This window comes from Urtica dioica, chromosome 6, assembly GCF_054948205.1.
Source record: "Urtica dioica subsp. dioica isolate 48M chromosome 6, U.dioica_male_clone48M_v1_H2, whole genome shotgun sequence".
NCBI classification, from domain to species: domain Eukaryota; kingdom Viridiplantae; phylum Streptophyta; class Magnoliopsida; order Rosales; family Urticaceae; genus Urtica; species Urtica dioica.
The window spans coordinates 7,633,688-7,650,600 of record NC_142761.1 but is presented as its reverse complement, the minus strand read 5'-3'; the positions used below and the strand labels follow the sequence as shown (position 1 = coordinate 7,650,600).

Sequence of the window (16,913 nt, the reverse complement as noted above, 5' to 3'; positions counted from 1 at the left end):
AAGCTTTTCTGGAGTGTTTTGGGTAGACATTTAAGAAAACCTTTTTTGTAACCCGGTCAGAAGTAAGAAAAAAAAAAACCAGTGAGATGAACGCCTAGAGAGATAAGCTCTGACGAGAAAAATAAAGAGAGTAAAAAAAAAAAAAAAGACGAAAGATACCTGATTTTGAATCTTCGAGGGATTAAAAACGAGTAAATCGATTAGAATGCGAAAAGCCCTATTTATTAATAGCGATGGGATGGCAGCGTCGTTTCAAATTCCACTCAAGTAGGAATCATAACTGATTCGGCCTAGAAAGGAGAAATTCAGTTTGACACCTGTCATTATGGACATCATGACTACTACACGTGGACATGCAAGTTCGGGATTCAGTTCGAAAATTCGGGCTCAAAAATTTAAAGCACACTTAATATTCGCATAAATTAACTATGCTTTGGGGGACTTATTGTGGATACCAGAATAAATCCTTGTAATTTGGGCTATTTCTCAAAGGCCCGATTTACATCCTGGGCCCCGATTGGTGAATAAAATCCAACCAAGCCCAGCCCGCTCGGATTAGGATTACACCTACAAACCAGCTCGCAGCATCTGCCTCCTCAGCTCCGAAGAAGCAGTCTCCGAGCTGACCACCCCGCGAGTCCGGAAGAAGCGGTCTCCGAGCTGACCACCCCGCGAGTCCGGAAGAAGCGGTCGCCGAGCTGATCACCCCACGAAGGAATAGGCCAAACCACTCCGCATACAGCACCGCAGAACGCTTCAGACCGACCACGTGTCCACCAGATCGACGGAAGAGGAGCGACGATCTCATCTATAAATAAAGGAAACAGCGGATCTCGCAGGGGACATTGATTTTCATCTTTCTGTACCTTCAATATTCTGTATTCCCAAAATATATTCTGTAGTTCTATGTACGATCGTGATCAATTATAATAAAAGTTATTTCCTCAATTTGTTTCTATTATTATCTAAGTCGTTCTTCGTTATTACTCCGAAATTCAATTCCATTTACGACGAATTCTTGAGATCCACACCATATAAATAAGTCGATATATTCAATATAATAGATATAATATCGTGATTGTTGAGGAACGGATTTCGACATCAACAATGACCTCATCAAATTTGAGATACCATTGTCATGAAGCTTGCTTCAACCCATATATTGAACGTTTTAACCGATAAGCAATATGTTCCTTGCCTTTTACCACAAACCCTTCGGGTTGTTTCATAAAAATTTCTTCATGCAAGTTACCATTAAAAAATGCTGTTTTCACGTCCATTTGGTGTAGCTCCAAATCATAATGAGCCACAAGAGCTAAAATAATTCTTAATGAATCTTTCTTTGAGACCGGAGAGAATGTATTATCAAAATGTACACCTTCTTGTTGTGTAAACCCTTTAGCGACTAATCTTGCTTTAAATCTGTCTATGTTACCTTTAGAATCAGTTTTTGTTTTATAAACCCATTTACATCCTACGGGTTTAACACCGATAGGTAACTCAGTAAGATCCCAAACTTCATTATCATGCATAGATTTTATTTCGTCATTCATGGCTTCTAACCATTGAGATGATTTATCGCTCATAATCGCTTGTTTAAATGAGTTAGGATCTTCTCCATGACCTATATCGCATCTCTCCTCGGTGAGATAAACGATATAATCGTTAGGTATGGCTGATCTTCTCTCTCTTTGCGATCTACGTAAGGGTTCTTCTTGCAGAATAGGAGCTTCATCAACATTCGGGATATCCGGAATATTGGCTTCATCATTATTTTCTGGTTCATGAGGTACGTAATTTGTCAATTCTCGAATTATCGGAATTGGAACATAAATCCGATTTTCTTCGAGGTCCACAACTCTTTTTACATTACTCCCACTGACATTGCCATTTCCAAAAAATACAGCATGTCTTGTCTCGACAATTCTTGTGGTATGAGATGGGCAATAAAATCTAAAACCTTTGGATCTCTCTGGATAACCAATGAAATAACAACTAACAGTTCTGGAATCAAGTTTCTTTAGTTGAGGATTATAGACTTTTGCTTCTGCTTGACAACCCCACACACGCAAATATCCTAATTGCGCTTTTCTTCCAGTCCATAGTTCGTAAGGTGTTTTTGGAACAGATTTACTAGGGACCCGATTTAGAATATGTGTGGCTGTTCTTAAAGCTTCAGTCCATAAAAAATCCGGTAATGTGGTATTGCATATCATACTCCGTACCATGTCCATTAGTGTACGGTTACGTCTTTCAGCGACTCCATTTTGCCGAGGATCCCCGGGCATAGAGTACTGATGAACAATACCATGTTCTTGTAGAAATAAAGCAAACGGGCCTGGACTCTGACCGAGGTCGGTGTGTCTACCATAATACTCGCCGCCTCTATCTGATCGCACTACTTTAATTTTTAAGTAATGCTGATTTTCAACTTCAACTTTAAAAATTTGAATTTATCGAGTGCTTCAGATTTTTCATTTATAAGATATACATAACCATAACGAGAATAATCGTCAATGAAAGTGATAAACGATTTATGCCCATTAATACCCGTAGTAGGAAACGGTCCACATATATCAGTATGAATAATTTCTAATAGTCCCCCACTTCGAGTGGCTCCTTTCTTGTTTCCCTTAGTAAATTTTCCTTTGACACATTCTACACAGTTATTAAAATCAGAAAAATCTAATGTCGGGACCATTTCATTATTTATGACACGTTGCATTCTATCTCTAGAAATATGACCCAATCGGCGATGCCATAGAATAGAAGAATTTCCAGCATCACGATTTCTCTTTACCCCTCGTTTAGGATTAACACCATTAACATTCATTGAAAATAGAGAATCACAACTGGAAGAATTCAAACACAATTTATATAGATTGTTACATAATAATCCAGAACCAATAAACTTAGAGTTTTGATATAGTTTCAACTCATTGTTTCGAAACTGAAATACAAAACCACACGCATCAAGTCTAGAAACAGAAATTAGATTCCTTATTACACTAGGAATATAAACTACATCACACAAATCAAGAATAAAGCCACTCTTCAAAACTATGCGAAGAGATCCAACAGCCTCGACTTCAGCCTCTAATCCATTAGCAACTTTAAGTTTCCTTTCTCCCTTTTGAAGCATCCTCACGGAATGGAATCCCTGCAATGAGTTCGTAATATGCACAGAAGCACCAGTGTCAACCCACCATGTGTTTAAAGGAACATCAACCAAAAAGGTTTCACAAATCATAAAACTTGAATCATTACCCTTTTTAGCGAGCCAATCTTTAAATTTCACGCAATCCTTCCTCATGCGTCCACGCTTCTTACAATGGTGACACTTTGGAGCATGTACGGGCTTTGTACCAGATATGCCAGCCTTGTTGATATCAACAGTCGTGTCCGCTTTATTTTTACCTTTACCTTTATCCTTATTAATTTTTCCTCCATTTTGGACTTTGAATGGCAATATGTGCAAAGTCAGGATTCTCAGTTTTAATCCTTTCTTCTTCTTCAACACACATGGCAATTAACTCACTCATTTTCCACTTTTCTTTCTGCGTATTATAGTTGATCTTAAAAGGACCAAACTGTGCAGGAAGAGAAGTCATAATAAAATGCACTAAAAAACCTTCAGAAATTGCCATGTCCATGCCATTTAACTTTGCAACCATATCATTCATCATCATGATATGTTCACGTACACCGCCTGTCCCGTTATACTTGGAAGTGAGCATCTTCATTATGAGAGCACTTGCATTAGCCTTGGAAGTACTTTTAAACTGTTCTTCAACTGATGATAAATATTGCTTAGCCGTGAAGGCATTATTTTCATCATCCTTCTCCGGAATGCCTCCTCTTATAGCAATTGTAATAGTACTTTTCATAATCATGAGAGACATACGGTTTGATCGTTCCCATTTATCAAAAACATTTTTTTCTTCAGCAGTACTTGTAGCTATAATAGTAGGTTTGTCCATTCGTAATGCCTGGTCCATTTCCAGAACACCAAGACAAATCTCAATTTGCTCTTTCCAGGTGGAAAAGTTAGTTCCATTTAATGGTACTATTCCAGAGATTTGAGAGTGAATATTATTCAATGCTGCATTAGAATCAGAATAAAAGAAATGCTTACTATTATCAACTATAAATCCACATAAAATATATAACATTAAATCAACTGTATATATCTAGGGACTGCAAAAAAAATGAACTGAGATAAATAAAAAAAACGCCAAACAATGTCGTTGTTTGGGCATCAAAACAATTCATATCACCGTTGGGCAGAAAACAATTGAATCAATGAAAGCATCAAAACATTTAATAAATTGTACTGACAATTAAAGTTGGTAAAATTGACAATAAATAATTTATTAAACGAAAAGTTAAAACCTTTTAAGTGCCGATTACATTTAAAACTACATGACAGTTACAAATTTAAAGTTGATAAAAATAGTAACCGTTAACATAACCGTCACCTTCAAAAAAAATTTCCAGGGTTTACTTAATTAACATAAGTATATATTCAATAACTTCCGTTGGGTTAGTTATTATATATACACTTTAAAAAAAAACTTATAAACATATATAGTCCAAAAAGAACTAAATAGCAATATATCGAAAATTGTTTTACAGGCTATGCACTTCAACTAAATTTTTTTTTCAGAAAATGAGCAACCAGTTTTGACAACAGACCATCGACAATGGCATCGTTTGGTATAGCTTTGTTTTACAAAAAAACGCTTTTAGATTTAGTTTTTGGAAAAAACTGTTTTTTTTTTTAAAACTGACAGGTGTTTGGTAAGCTGTTTATAAAACAGTTGTTGCTGGTAACAAAAACTGATTTTACGTTTGGTAAAATAAATATATTATAGTAAAAAGACTAAAATAGACATAAAATAAATATTTAACAGTGCTATGGATAATCACGTGAGGATATTAAAGTAATTTTATATCAAATACAAAAATGCTTTTTCTAAAAGCTAAGATTCGTAGCTTTTGTGACTCATGTACAATTTTTAAAATCGCTTTTGAATTTTTTTTAAAAATTGTTTTACCAAACAGTAATATTGCAGTTTGGTTTTTGCTAACAGCAAAAACAGGCTTAAAAAAGCTGTGCCAAACACGCCCAATAACAGGTTCACAAGATCGGTCAAAAGGTTACAGATTTTTCAAAAAAAAAAAAGAATCCATATATATCAGTGAGAAAAGAAAAAAAAAATTAAGTAAAGCATCTTATTTGAATTTACGATGGCTCTGATACCATAATTTTAGAAATCATGTGTCACGCCCCGAGAACCGAGACGTGAACTAAGCGAAGATAAGCGATATTAAACATACTTTATTAAACACTAAACGAGTAACTAAACATCCCACAGTGCATACTCAGTCATTCGCTTTACAGATCCAAAGATAAACAAAACAGAATGCAGAAAATATAACAAACTTTGATAAACCAAAAGCTTATATACAGACCTGCTAGATAACGAAACTAAAAACTTCAAAAACTTGACGACGTAAAACTCCGAGGTTGTCCTAACCCTTCTTCTCGTTCCCTGATTATAAAAAAAAAATTGAAGAAATAGGGATGAGCCTGAGGCCCAATAGGTGCTATAATAATGGTTTGATTTTAAAAAGATTTTCGAAAGTAATACTTAACTTTATAATATTACTATTCTTGTCACGTGTAAATCACCATACACGTACAAGTATACCTTGCAGAAATGTAAATTGCAGAAATGTAAATGACAGAAATTTAAATGTGTCCCTAGATACTTCTAAAACGTGTACTATCTCCTGAGCCGCCTGCCAACTTAACCCGTGGCAGTCCTCTGATCAGAACAAGGTGCACTCTCCGCACCGTAAACATGTGTGTGAAACCGGCTTGTCCAGGATATACGAAACATTTCATTTCGTAAATACGGGATATATGTATAATATCGAAAATATTATCAACTTCATTATCGGATATCCCGAGTTTAAGTTCCGCCACATTTCTAAAAACGGTTCTGGGTTTTGTGGCACGTTCACAAACATTTTCATTTCGAAAATAATATATACTTGAGGCCAAACCATAAAATCAGGAGAGAAGGGTTATAATAACCTACCTCAAGAGTAAGCGTCTATATCGCTCTTCCACGAGACGTCCGCTCGTCCTGTGAACTTGAACGTTCACTAATATCGAGAATCCAGACGTTCACTTACTTCGTGAACCTCTAAACGACTTTCAGTCTTGAGTCCTATCACGGTAAATCAAACCGATCCTGAATCAGAATCCTATGAATAATTCACGATACTCAAACTCAAACGTACGATTTAATAATCGTATAACCCAAAGACATTTCTAACTATAAAGTCCAAAATTCGCATTTCTTGAACGAGTCTAATTTCATTTCCATAATGAAATCTGAAAATAATTCTAGCGAAACAAGTATCATTCTTTTCTTTTCCAAATTCAGAACTGTCAATAACTTATCTCAAGTATATCGAATCATTAATCACCAAAAACCAGAATCTCAAATCAACATCACACGGTCAAACAAACTCACGGCCAAACAAACTCATGGCCAAGCAAGAAAACTAAAACCAAATGTTCAAAATCAAAAATCCATAACAATTCGTCCAATTATCCAAACACAATCCATCTTAAACTCAGTTTTGTAACACAAATTCAGTCCAAAATCATCAAATCACATCCAGAATATCGAAACCCCCAATTCAGATTTATACAAACCCTAAACTTCTAATTTTTCGTCCAAAATCCAAAATTTCATCAAGAAACATGCTCAAACTCTCCAATCCGAGTAACAATCATCACTAATCCATCATAAACAGGAGCAATGACAAGTTGATTTCACAAAAAAACTCGTTGAAATTGAAAACCCCCAATTCAATGAGCAGATCCTAAACTTTTCCAAAATCAATTCGGGAAAGAACGATTCCTTACCTTTCCTCGAGAAATTCGACTTCCTTGATGCTATTCCCTTCTTTTCCCGGTGTTTCTCTTCCGGTCGGCGGCGGTGTGAGCTCGCGGCGTTCTTCTCTCTCGGTCACGGCGGGCGCACGCGGTGATGGCTCGGTGGCTTGACGGCGCGCGAAGACTAAAGAAGAAGAGAGGAAGGTGAAGAAGATGACGGTGGTGGTGAAGATTGTGGCGGTGACGATGATGTCCTTGATGTCGGTTTTGTTGTTTTTTTTTTCTCTGTTTCTCTTTGCAGGTAACGCACGAGAGAAGGAAAGGCAAGAAGAAGAAAAGAATAGAAGAAGAAGAAGAAAGAAAAGAAAAGAAGAGTGTAGAGAATTCTTCGAACTTTGCAATTAAATTCTTCATAATTCCACCGCTATCAAATTGACCCTGACTCAAGCTTTTTATTTCAATTAACTCCAGAAAACGTGACAATTACGTCCTTGTCACAAAACTTTGTGACTTCAACCATAACCGATCGAAACCAAGAAAATTCTCATTCTTTCTCAAATAACTCAAATATACTCAAGGTTTCTCGGAAATAATTCTCGTCCTTAAGAATTTATTTTCTTAAATTAAATTCCGGAATATCTCATCGGAAAATAATTTATCATTCACGACGAACTCGATAAATCCTTTATTTTATTCCGAGATTTCTCATTACCTTAATATATTTCAAATCCAAAATACTGGAAATACTACTTAGAAAATTAATTTACATAATTTTCTCGTCCTTGGATTAACTTAATTTACAAGATTAACCTTAAAACTTCGAGTCGCTACAGTTCTCCCCTCCTTAGAGAAATTTCGTCCCGAAATTTAAGATCTAACTGCCCACATGGAATAAGTACGGATACTTTTCCATCATATCGCTTTCCAGTTCCCAAGTTGCTTCTTCGCTTCCATGATGAGTCCACAAAACCTTCACCAACGGAATCTCACGGTTACGAAGACTCTTCATCTTTCTATCGACAACCTGGGTTTGAACTTCATCGTAAGTGACATTCTCTTGAATCGGTACATCTTCGAGTTGAACGATAGCTGTAGGATCGGGTTCGCTCTTTCGAAGCATTGACACGTGAAAAACATCGTGCACAAACGCTAACCGATAAGCCACAAGACCTACTCGTGCAGTAATCTGGAAAGGTCCTACGTATCGAGGAGACAATTTCCCTTTCCTTCCAAAACGGGAAATACCTTTACGTGGAGATACCTTTAAGAGCACATAGTCTCCTACTTCAAATTCGAGTGGTCTTCGTCTTTTATCAGCATAGCTCTTTTGTCGACTTTGAGCTGTCTTCAGTCGCTGCTGAATGATCGCGATCTTCTCATTAGTTTCTTCAATAATCGTAGCTCCTGTCTGAACACGTTCTTCTGGTTCAATCCAACACACAGGAGATCTACACGGTCTTCCATACAGAGCTTCAAATGGGGCCATGCCTATGTTGGACTGAAAACTGTTGTTGTATGCAAACTCAGCAAACGAGAGATTCTCTCTCCATTTGTTACCAAAATCCAAAGCACACGCTCTCAACATGTCTTCCAGGATTTGAATAACTCTCTCAGATTGTCCATCTGTCTGAGGATGAAAAGCAGTACTGAAGTTCAGTATCGTTCCCATGGCTTCCTGGAAACTTCTCCAGTAATGAGCAGTGAATCGTGTATCACGATCTGAAGTAATGCTCAGAGGAACACCGTGATATTTCACCACGTTTTCTAGATACACTTCAGCTAGTTTCCTCTTGGAGTACGTTACCTTGATGGGAATGAAATGTGCAGACTTTGTGAGTCGATCCACGATTACCCAAATCGTATCAAAGCCTTCCTGCGACTTTGGTAGATTTGTTAGAAAATCCATGGTTATTTCTTCCCATTTCCATTCTGGTATGGGCAACGGTTGCAACATTCCTCCTGGCTTCTGTCGCTCAGCTTTTACTTTGAGACAATTCTGACAACTCCTGACATAGTCGAGAACGTCTCTTTTCATGTTGCGCCACCAGAACTGTTTCTTCATATTCTGGTACATCTTATTGGCTCCAGGATGAATGGCGTAACGAGACTTATGAGTTTCTTCCATAATCGCTTTCTTGATCTCATCTACTTGTGGAACAGCTAAACGATTCTTGAAATACAAGCTTCCATCCCCTCGAACATTCCAATGCTCTAGCGTCTCACCATTCTGCAATCTTGTCAGAACACCTAGAAGATGTTTATCTTGCTGCTGATTCTCTTTAACTTGTTGGACCAAGTACGGTGGATCTACCAGATTATAAATCACCGCTGAATCACGACTCTCGAAGAGCTTAAGATCGTAATCCCCAATTACCATTTCTCTTTTCCAATCCAGCAATGTTAGCGCTGCTAGAACACCTGCACCTTTCCTACTCAGTGCATCGGCTACCACGTTAGCCTTGCCCGGATGATACTCGAGAGTGAAATCGTAATCCTCCATGTACTCAATCCATCGACGTTGTCTCAAGTTCAGATCTCGCTGAGTGAAGAGATATTTCAAACTTTTATGATCAGAAAAGATTTGAAATCTTACACCGTAAAGGTAGCATCTCCATATCTTCAACGCAAAGATGATGGCTGCTAACTCCAGATCATGAGTTGGGTAGTTCTTCTCATGAGGCTTCAGTTGACGAGAACCATAAGCAACTACGCGTCCATTTTGCATCAAAACGCACCCCAGACCTTCTTTAGAAGCATCTGAGTAGACTTCATACGGCTCGCCCATCTTCGGGATAGTGAGAATTGGTGCACTAGTTAAACAAACTTTCAGCCTTTGGAAAGCATTCTCACACTGATGATCCCACTCAAACCGAACATTCTTCTTTGTGAGGCGGGTCATTGGTGCGGCTATCCGTGAGAAATCTTTCACAAACTTTCTGTAGTATCCAGCCAAACCCAGAAAACTTCGAATCTCTCCAACGTTCTTTGGTGGCTCCCATCTTAGGACTGCTTCTATCTTAGAAGGGTCTACAGATATTCCATCTTCAGTTATTACATGCCCAAGAAACTTAACTTCCGTTAACCAAAAATCACACTTCTCCTTCTTAGCATATAACTGATGCTCCTGAAGAGTCTGCAAAACAACTCTAAGATGTTGCTCATGCTCTTGCGCGTCCTTCGAGTAAATCAGAATATCATCAATGAAGACAATGACGAATTGATCCAGGAATGGTCGAAAAACTTGGTTCATCATGTCCATAAAAGCTACAGGAGCGTTCGTTAATCCAAAAGGCATTACCAGGAACTCAAAATGACCATAACGAGTCCTGAAAGCCGTCTTAGGAATATCCTCTTCACGAACCTTCAGCTGATGATACCCAGATCTCAGATCTATCTTGGAAAAGAATCGAGATCCTCCCAGTTGGTCAAACAACTCATCAATCCTGGGTAATGGGTACTTATTCTTTATCGTCACTGCATTCAGCTTCCTGTAGTCAATACATAATCTCAGACTTCCATCGTGTTTCCTAGCGAACAACACAGGTGCTCCCCATGGTGACGTACTATTTCGAATGTACCCTTTACTCGCCAACTCATCAAGTTGCTTTCGTAATTCTTGTAGCTCTGCAGGCGCCATTCTGTATGGAGCAATAGAGATTGGAGTTGTACCAGGAATAAGTTCAATGCAGAACTCTAATTCTCGATCAGGAGGTAAGCTAGACAATTCCTCTGGAAAAACATCTGGAAATTCATCCACAACATGAATAGCTAACTCTTCCTGAGCATCCCTTACATCTTCTTCTAACGAGGCAATGAGTGCATAGCACGATAAATTCTTCCGTCCTCCAACAGATGCCTTCAAAATATGATTCCCTGCTTCCTGACCTTCACCATCTCGATATAGGACAGTCTTCCTAGACCCCGTATGTAGCGTTACTCTTCGCTTATGGCAATCTAGTTGGACTCTATACTTTGACAACCAATCCATGCCAAGTATGACGTCATACAGAGTCATAGGCAACACGATTAAATTCACATCTAGTTGCTCACCATTCCCACTGGTTACCTGACTGTCACAACTAAGGGTCGCTCTGGCCTCACCGATGGGTGTATGCAGAAACAAAGGTCTCTCTAGCGAATTCGTTTCTAATCTCAAGATATTAAGGAAATCTTCCGAAATAAACGAATGCGTGGCACCAGTGTCAAACAACACCTTAGCCCAAGATGTTGAGATGAGAATCATACCGTCCATGGCAGTGTGACTACTTCCCGCCTTTGAAGTTTCTCCGATCACCACATTAGCTTGCCCCTCGGCTCGTCCTTTTCCTCCTCCAGAAGAACCTCTCTGGCCTCCAGGTCTAGCTTGATTCTGCATCGGGGATTGCACACTTCCCGAAGACTGTGGTCGTGGTTGAGGAAAGTATTGAGGCACAGTTCCCTGAGACTGTGGGAAGCTTGGTGGTCGATACTGTGGCTGAGGCACAAACGACCGATAGCTTGGCTGACCATAACTTGTCGGCCCATAACTCGGTGGAACGTAAGGCTGCGGAGGTTGTTGTCCTTGATTCCTCGGACAATTTCGCTTGAGATGACCAGGTTCTCCGCATATGTAACACGTGTAGCCATACGGAACAGAGCTGCTGCCACCAGACAACCTGTTACCAGACGTTCGGGTACCACTTCCTCCAGCTTGGCTTGCGCTTGCAACACCACTGGACTGCCCCCGTCCAACTCATGAACGACGAACATTTCTGGTTGGTCCTCCAGAAGATTCACCTTTCTCAACCCGCTCTTTTTGGTACGCTAGGCTGTCTTGTTCGACACGTAAAGCTGCTGACACGAGTCTAGCATACTCGCGGATCTCCAAAGCAACTATCTGCCTTTGAACGGAAGCCTTCAGACCATCCTCAAACCTTATGCACCTCATGTGCTCGGTTTCCACAATCGAAGGAGCAAAGCGAGCTAAATCACTGAACTTCGCTTCATACTGAAACACCGTCATGCTTCCTTGAGTAAGTCCAATGAATTCTCTAACCTTTTCATCTCGGAAGCTCTGTGGGAAAAACTGCCTGTAAAACAGCTCTTCAAACTCTTCCCACGTCATGGCGTCAACGTCATGTGTCCTCCTCAGTTGCCTCCACCAAACGCCAGCACGATCTTCGAGTTTAGTAGCTTTAAACTCTACGCGATACTCTTGTGGAGTTCTGATCGTATCCAGCTGCATTATGAGGTTCTGAAACCAATGATCTGCCACTTGTGGATCAGCATCACCTTTAAATGCAGAGATATGGAGTCGCTGAAACTCTCTCAGACATTGACTCCTTGAAGGAACAGCTGGCACTTCGTTCCGTGCACGTGCGGCCATCTCCTGAAAGGCGCGATACATCGCAGCAGCCACATCTTCAGGAGGTTCAGGGGGTCGCACGGGTCCTTGTAATGGTGGAACGTTATGTGGTCTCGCACCTGGCGGCCTACCACGTCGTGCCATTCTGAAAGTAAATCAATGGACCATAAGTGTAAAGCAAACCGAGTATGCATTCCCTAGAGATTCTATAACCTAGACGCTCTGATACCAAACCTGTCACGCCCGAGAACCGAGACGTGAACTAAGCGAAGATAAGCGATATTAAACATACTTTATTAAACACTAAACGAGTAACTAAACATCCCACAGTGCATACTCAGTCATTCGCTTTACAGATCCAAAGATAAACAAAACTGAATGCAGAAAATATAACAAACTTTGATAAACCAAAAGCTTATATACAGACCTGCTAGATAACGAAACTAAAAACTTCAAAAACTTGACGACGTAAAACTCCGAGGTTGTCCTAACCCTTCTTCTCGTTCCCTGATTATAAAAAAAATTGAAGAAATAGGGATGAGCCTGAGGCCCAGTAGGTGCTATAATAATGGTTTGATTTTAAAAAGATTTTCGAAAGTAATACTTAGCTTTATAATATTACTATTCTTGTCACGTGTAAATCACCATACACGTACAAGTATACCTTGCAGAAATATAAATTGCAGAAATGTAAATGACAGAAATTTAAATATGTCCCTAGATACTATCTCCTCAGCCGCCTGCCAACTTAACCCGTGGCAGTCCTCTGATCTGAACAAGGTGCACTCTCCGCACCGTAAACATGTGTGTGAAACCGGCTTGTCCAGGATATACGAAACATTTCATTTCGTAAATACGGGATATATGTATAATATCGAAAATATTATCAACTTCATTATCGGATATCCTGAGTTGAAGTTCCGCCACATTTCTAAAAACGGTTCTGGGTTTTGTGGCACGTTCACAAACATTTTCATTTCGAAAATAATATATACTTGAGGCCAAACCATAAAATCAGGAGAGAAAGGTTATAATAACCTACCTCAAGAGTAAGCGTCTATATCGCTCTTCCACGAGACGTCCGCTCGTCCTGTGAACTTGAACGTTCACTAATATCGAGAATCCAGACGTTCACTTACTTCGTGAACCTCTAAACGACTTTCAGTCTTGAGTCCTATCACGGTAAATCAAACCGATCCTGAATCAGAATCCTATGAATAATTCACGATACTCAAACTCAAACGTACGATTTAATAATCGTATAACCCAAAGACATTTCTAACTATAAAGTCCAAAATTCGCATTTCTTGAACGAGTCTAATTTCATTTCCATAATGAAATCTGAAAATAATTCTAGCGAAACAAGTATCATTCTTTTCTTTTCCAAATTCAGAACTATCAATAACTTATCTCAAGTATATCGAATCATTAATCACCAAAAACCAGAATCTCAAATCAACATCACACGGTCAAACAAACTCACGGCCAAACAAACTCATGGCCAAGCAAGAAAACTAAAACCAAATGTTCAAAATCAAAAATCCATAACAATTCGTCCAATTATCCAAACACAATCCATCTTAAACTCAGTTTTGTAACACAAATTCAGTCCAAAATCATCAAATCACATCCAGAATATCGAAACCCCCAATTCAGATTTATACAAACCCTAAACTTCTAATTTTTCGTCCAAAATCCAAAATTTCATCAAGAAACATGCTCAAACTCTCCAATCCGAGTAACAATCATCACTAATCCATCATAAACAGGAGCAATGACAAGTTGATTTCACAAAAAAACTCGTTGAAATTGAAAACCCCCAATTCAATGAGCAGATCCTAAACTTTTCCAAAATCAATTCGGGAAAGAACGATTCCTTACCTTTCCTCGAGAAATTCGACTTCCTTGATGCTATTCCCTTCTTTTCCCGGTGTTTCTCTTCCGGTCGGCGGCGGTGTGAGCTCGCGGCGTTCTTCTCTCTCGGTCACGGCGGGCGCACGCGGTGATGGCTCGGTGGCTTGACGGCGCGCGAAGACTAAAGAAGAAGAGAGGAAGGTGAAGAAGATGACGGCGGTGGTGAAGATTGTGGCGGTGACGATGATGTCCTTGATGTCGGTTTTGTTGTTTTTTTTTCTCTGTTTCTCTTTGCAGGTAACGCACGAGAGAAGGAAAGGCAAGAAGAAGAAAAGAATAGAAGAAGAAGAAGAAAGAAAAGAAAAGAAGAGTGTAGAGAATTCTTCGAACTTTGCAATTAAATTCTTCATAATTCCACCGCTATCAAATTGACCCTGACTCAAGCTTTTTATTTCAATTAACTCCAGAAAACGTGACAATTACGTCCTTGTCACAAAACTTTGTGACTTCAACCATAACCGATCGAAACCAAGAAAATTCTCATTCTTTCTCAAATAACTCAAATATACTCAAGGTTTCTCGGAAATAATTCTCGTCCTTAAGAATTTATTTTCTTAAATTAAATTCCGGAATATCTCATCGGAAAATAATTTATCATTCACGACGAACTCGATAAATCCTTTATTTTATTCCGAGATTTCTCATTACCTTAATATATTTCAAATCCAAAATACTGGAAATACTACTTAGAAAATTAATTTACATAATTTTCCCGTCCTTGGATTAACTTAATTTACAAGATTAACCTTAAAACTTCGAGTCGCTACATCATGAAAACGTAAAGTGTTTTATAAGCATAACAGAAAAAACACAAAACATATCCAGAATCCATAAATTCAAAATAAAATAGCAAATCATTAAATGTAAAAGAACTTACAGTTTTGGAGAGACGACATTTTGAGCGGAAGCGTAAATATTGATCTTCAATCGATTTTCCTTAGACAAAATGATGGAGACCTTGGTGGTAACTACCCCAACATGAGGAAAGGTCTATTTATAATAATTCACAGGTAACCGTTGGGACCAATATATTTAAAAAATGGCAGTTATAATTTTTCCATCAAAAATTACTTGTGCCTTCTCATTATTAGTCATATCCTTTCATTAGTGTTATTTAATGAAAATAACTTAGGCCACATAATAAATAAAAAAAATTAACATCCTTATTCTACAGTCTAAAGCTTTTAATAAGCGTTTCTCTTCATCATAATCAAGGTAAAACCGTGTACCTTCTTTAAATTGTATAGATAGTTATTGTTTTCTCTTTTTCTTATGAACAACAATTTTTTTTATTATATTCTGGTTCGGATTTAATCAAACACTGATTTTCATACGCTTACCTTGGCTTCAAAAATAATTTTTTTTCATCGATTCTTTTTGGAAAAGTTAGGTTTATGTTTCTTCTATCTGAATCTTTAATCGAAATTTTTTTTTTATGAAATACAGAATATTTTCTGATTATATTCCGATCAGTGCGCGCACCAGTTTTACAGTTTTGATCAAATTTTAGAAATCGTTTTCAGACGCTTAGTGTGAATTGCTCGTTAATTATTTTTATTCGAAAGTTTTTAAAATGGTTAGTACTATGTGTCTTTTTTCTAAATATGTAATTTATTTTAAGTTTCAATCAAAAAGTTTTACGGTATAAGAATTTTGGAAACGATGCGCATATTGATTTTTACAAGTTCTTTTTTTAGCCAAATTGTTGCATCTTATTTTATTTTTAATAAATAGTTAAAAATTTATTTTGGCCGTGATGCCTTTACAAAAAGTGCTCAAAATTATATTTTATACGCACTGGATGTTTTACAAAAGTTTTTCTAGAGTTTTAATTTTCCCCGAAAACCCTAATAGCCAAGGGTATTTTAGTAAATTCACGACGGATCTCGTTTCTGAAAATTTCCAGAAACTAAGTCATGCATGAAATCCTTTTCTTACCTGATAAGTAATAGTCAACCTTTTCCGTTTAGGTTTCGAGTCATTAAGAGCATCTTTTTCCTTCGACGGTCTTCGATCGTAATTCTGATATCCAGGTGAGAATAATCTCACTGCAACACGGATTAGTCCAAAATATACTAAGTACTATGTGATATGAAGTATTTATGTATTGTGTGAATTTTTGTATGTGTGTTTGTTCGGAATGTGCTTGGTATGATATGGTATGACGATATGTGAGTTATGTTATCTTATGATGTGTGTATTAGAATATCTATAACACATCTTATCTTGCTAGCTATGTTATCATGTATGTTTTTTTTATCATATGCCGCTCATGCTTTTAACGTAATAAACACGGTTAATAAGTTAAGTAAGCAAGAGAGTCGTACCGCCTTGAACTACGAAGGTAACTAGAGGAATTTCTCGAGCCGAACTACAGGCTCACATAGAGAGTTCCTCATATGTTTATGTATGTGACGGGGCGTTCTATGGGAGGTCGCAGCCCCATGGTTCGTTACCAAAGTGTACACTGAAATCGGTACGGCTACTCTAGGGGACCCCCGAACTAAAATACGATAGACGTTTAAATAGGGTATCTCATGTCACGGTTAATTTTAAAATACTAATAACCGGTTCATGCATTTTATTTTATTGCTTATGTTTTGTGAGCTACAATTATTCTCGCTGAGCGTTAGCTCACTCTATGTATATACGTCCGTGTTGTAGGTAAGCAACATATGAACAAGTGAGGAGGGTGGATCAGCGGCGGCGATAGCGAGAGGGTTGGGTTATGGTTGCCGT

At 38.2% G+C, this 16,913-nt stretch overlaps 2 long non-coding RNA genes across 2 annotated transcripts; both read right to left on the bottom strand.

Annotated features, from left to right (window-relative positions):
• Nucleotides 1-5,355: 5,355 nt before the first annotated feature.
• LOC149393225 (uncharacterized) lies at nt 5,356-7,254 on the bottom strand. Its single transcript, XR_016299873.1, has 3 exons — nt 6,947-7,254; nt 6,108-6,239; nt 5,356-5,555 (listed from the first exon to the last, which is right to left on the bottom strand). It is a non-coding gene; the product is annotated as an uncharacterized LOC149393225 (long non-coding RNA).
• A 5,429-nt stretch (nt 7,255-12,683) lies between these two features.
• LOC149393224 (uncharacterized) lies at nt 12,684-14,315 on the bottom strand. Its single transcript, XR_016299935.1, has 3 exons — nt 14,142-14,315; nt 13,303-13,434; nt 12,684-12,767 (listed from the first exon to the last, which is right to left on the bottom strand). It is a non-coding gene; the product is annotated as an uncharacterized LOC149393224 (long non-coding RNA).
• Nucleotides 14,316-16,913: the final 2,598 nt, after the last annotated feature.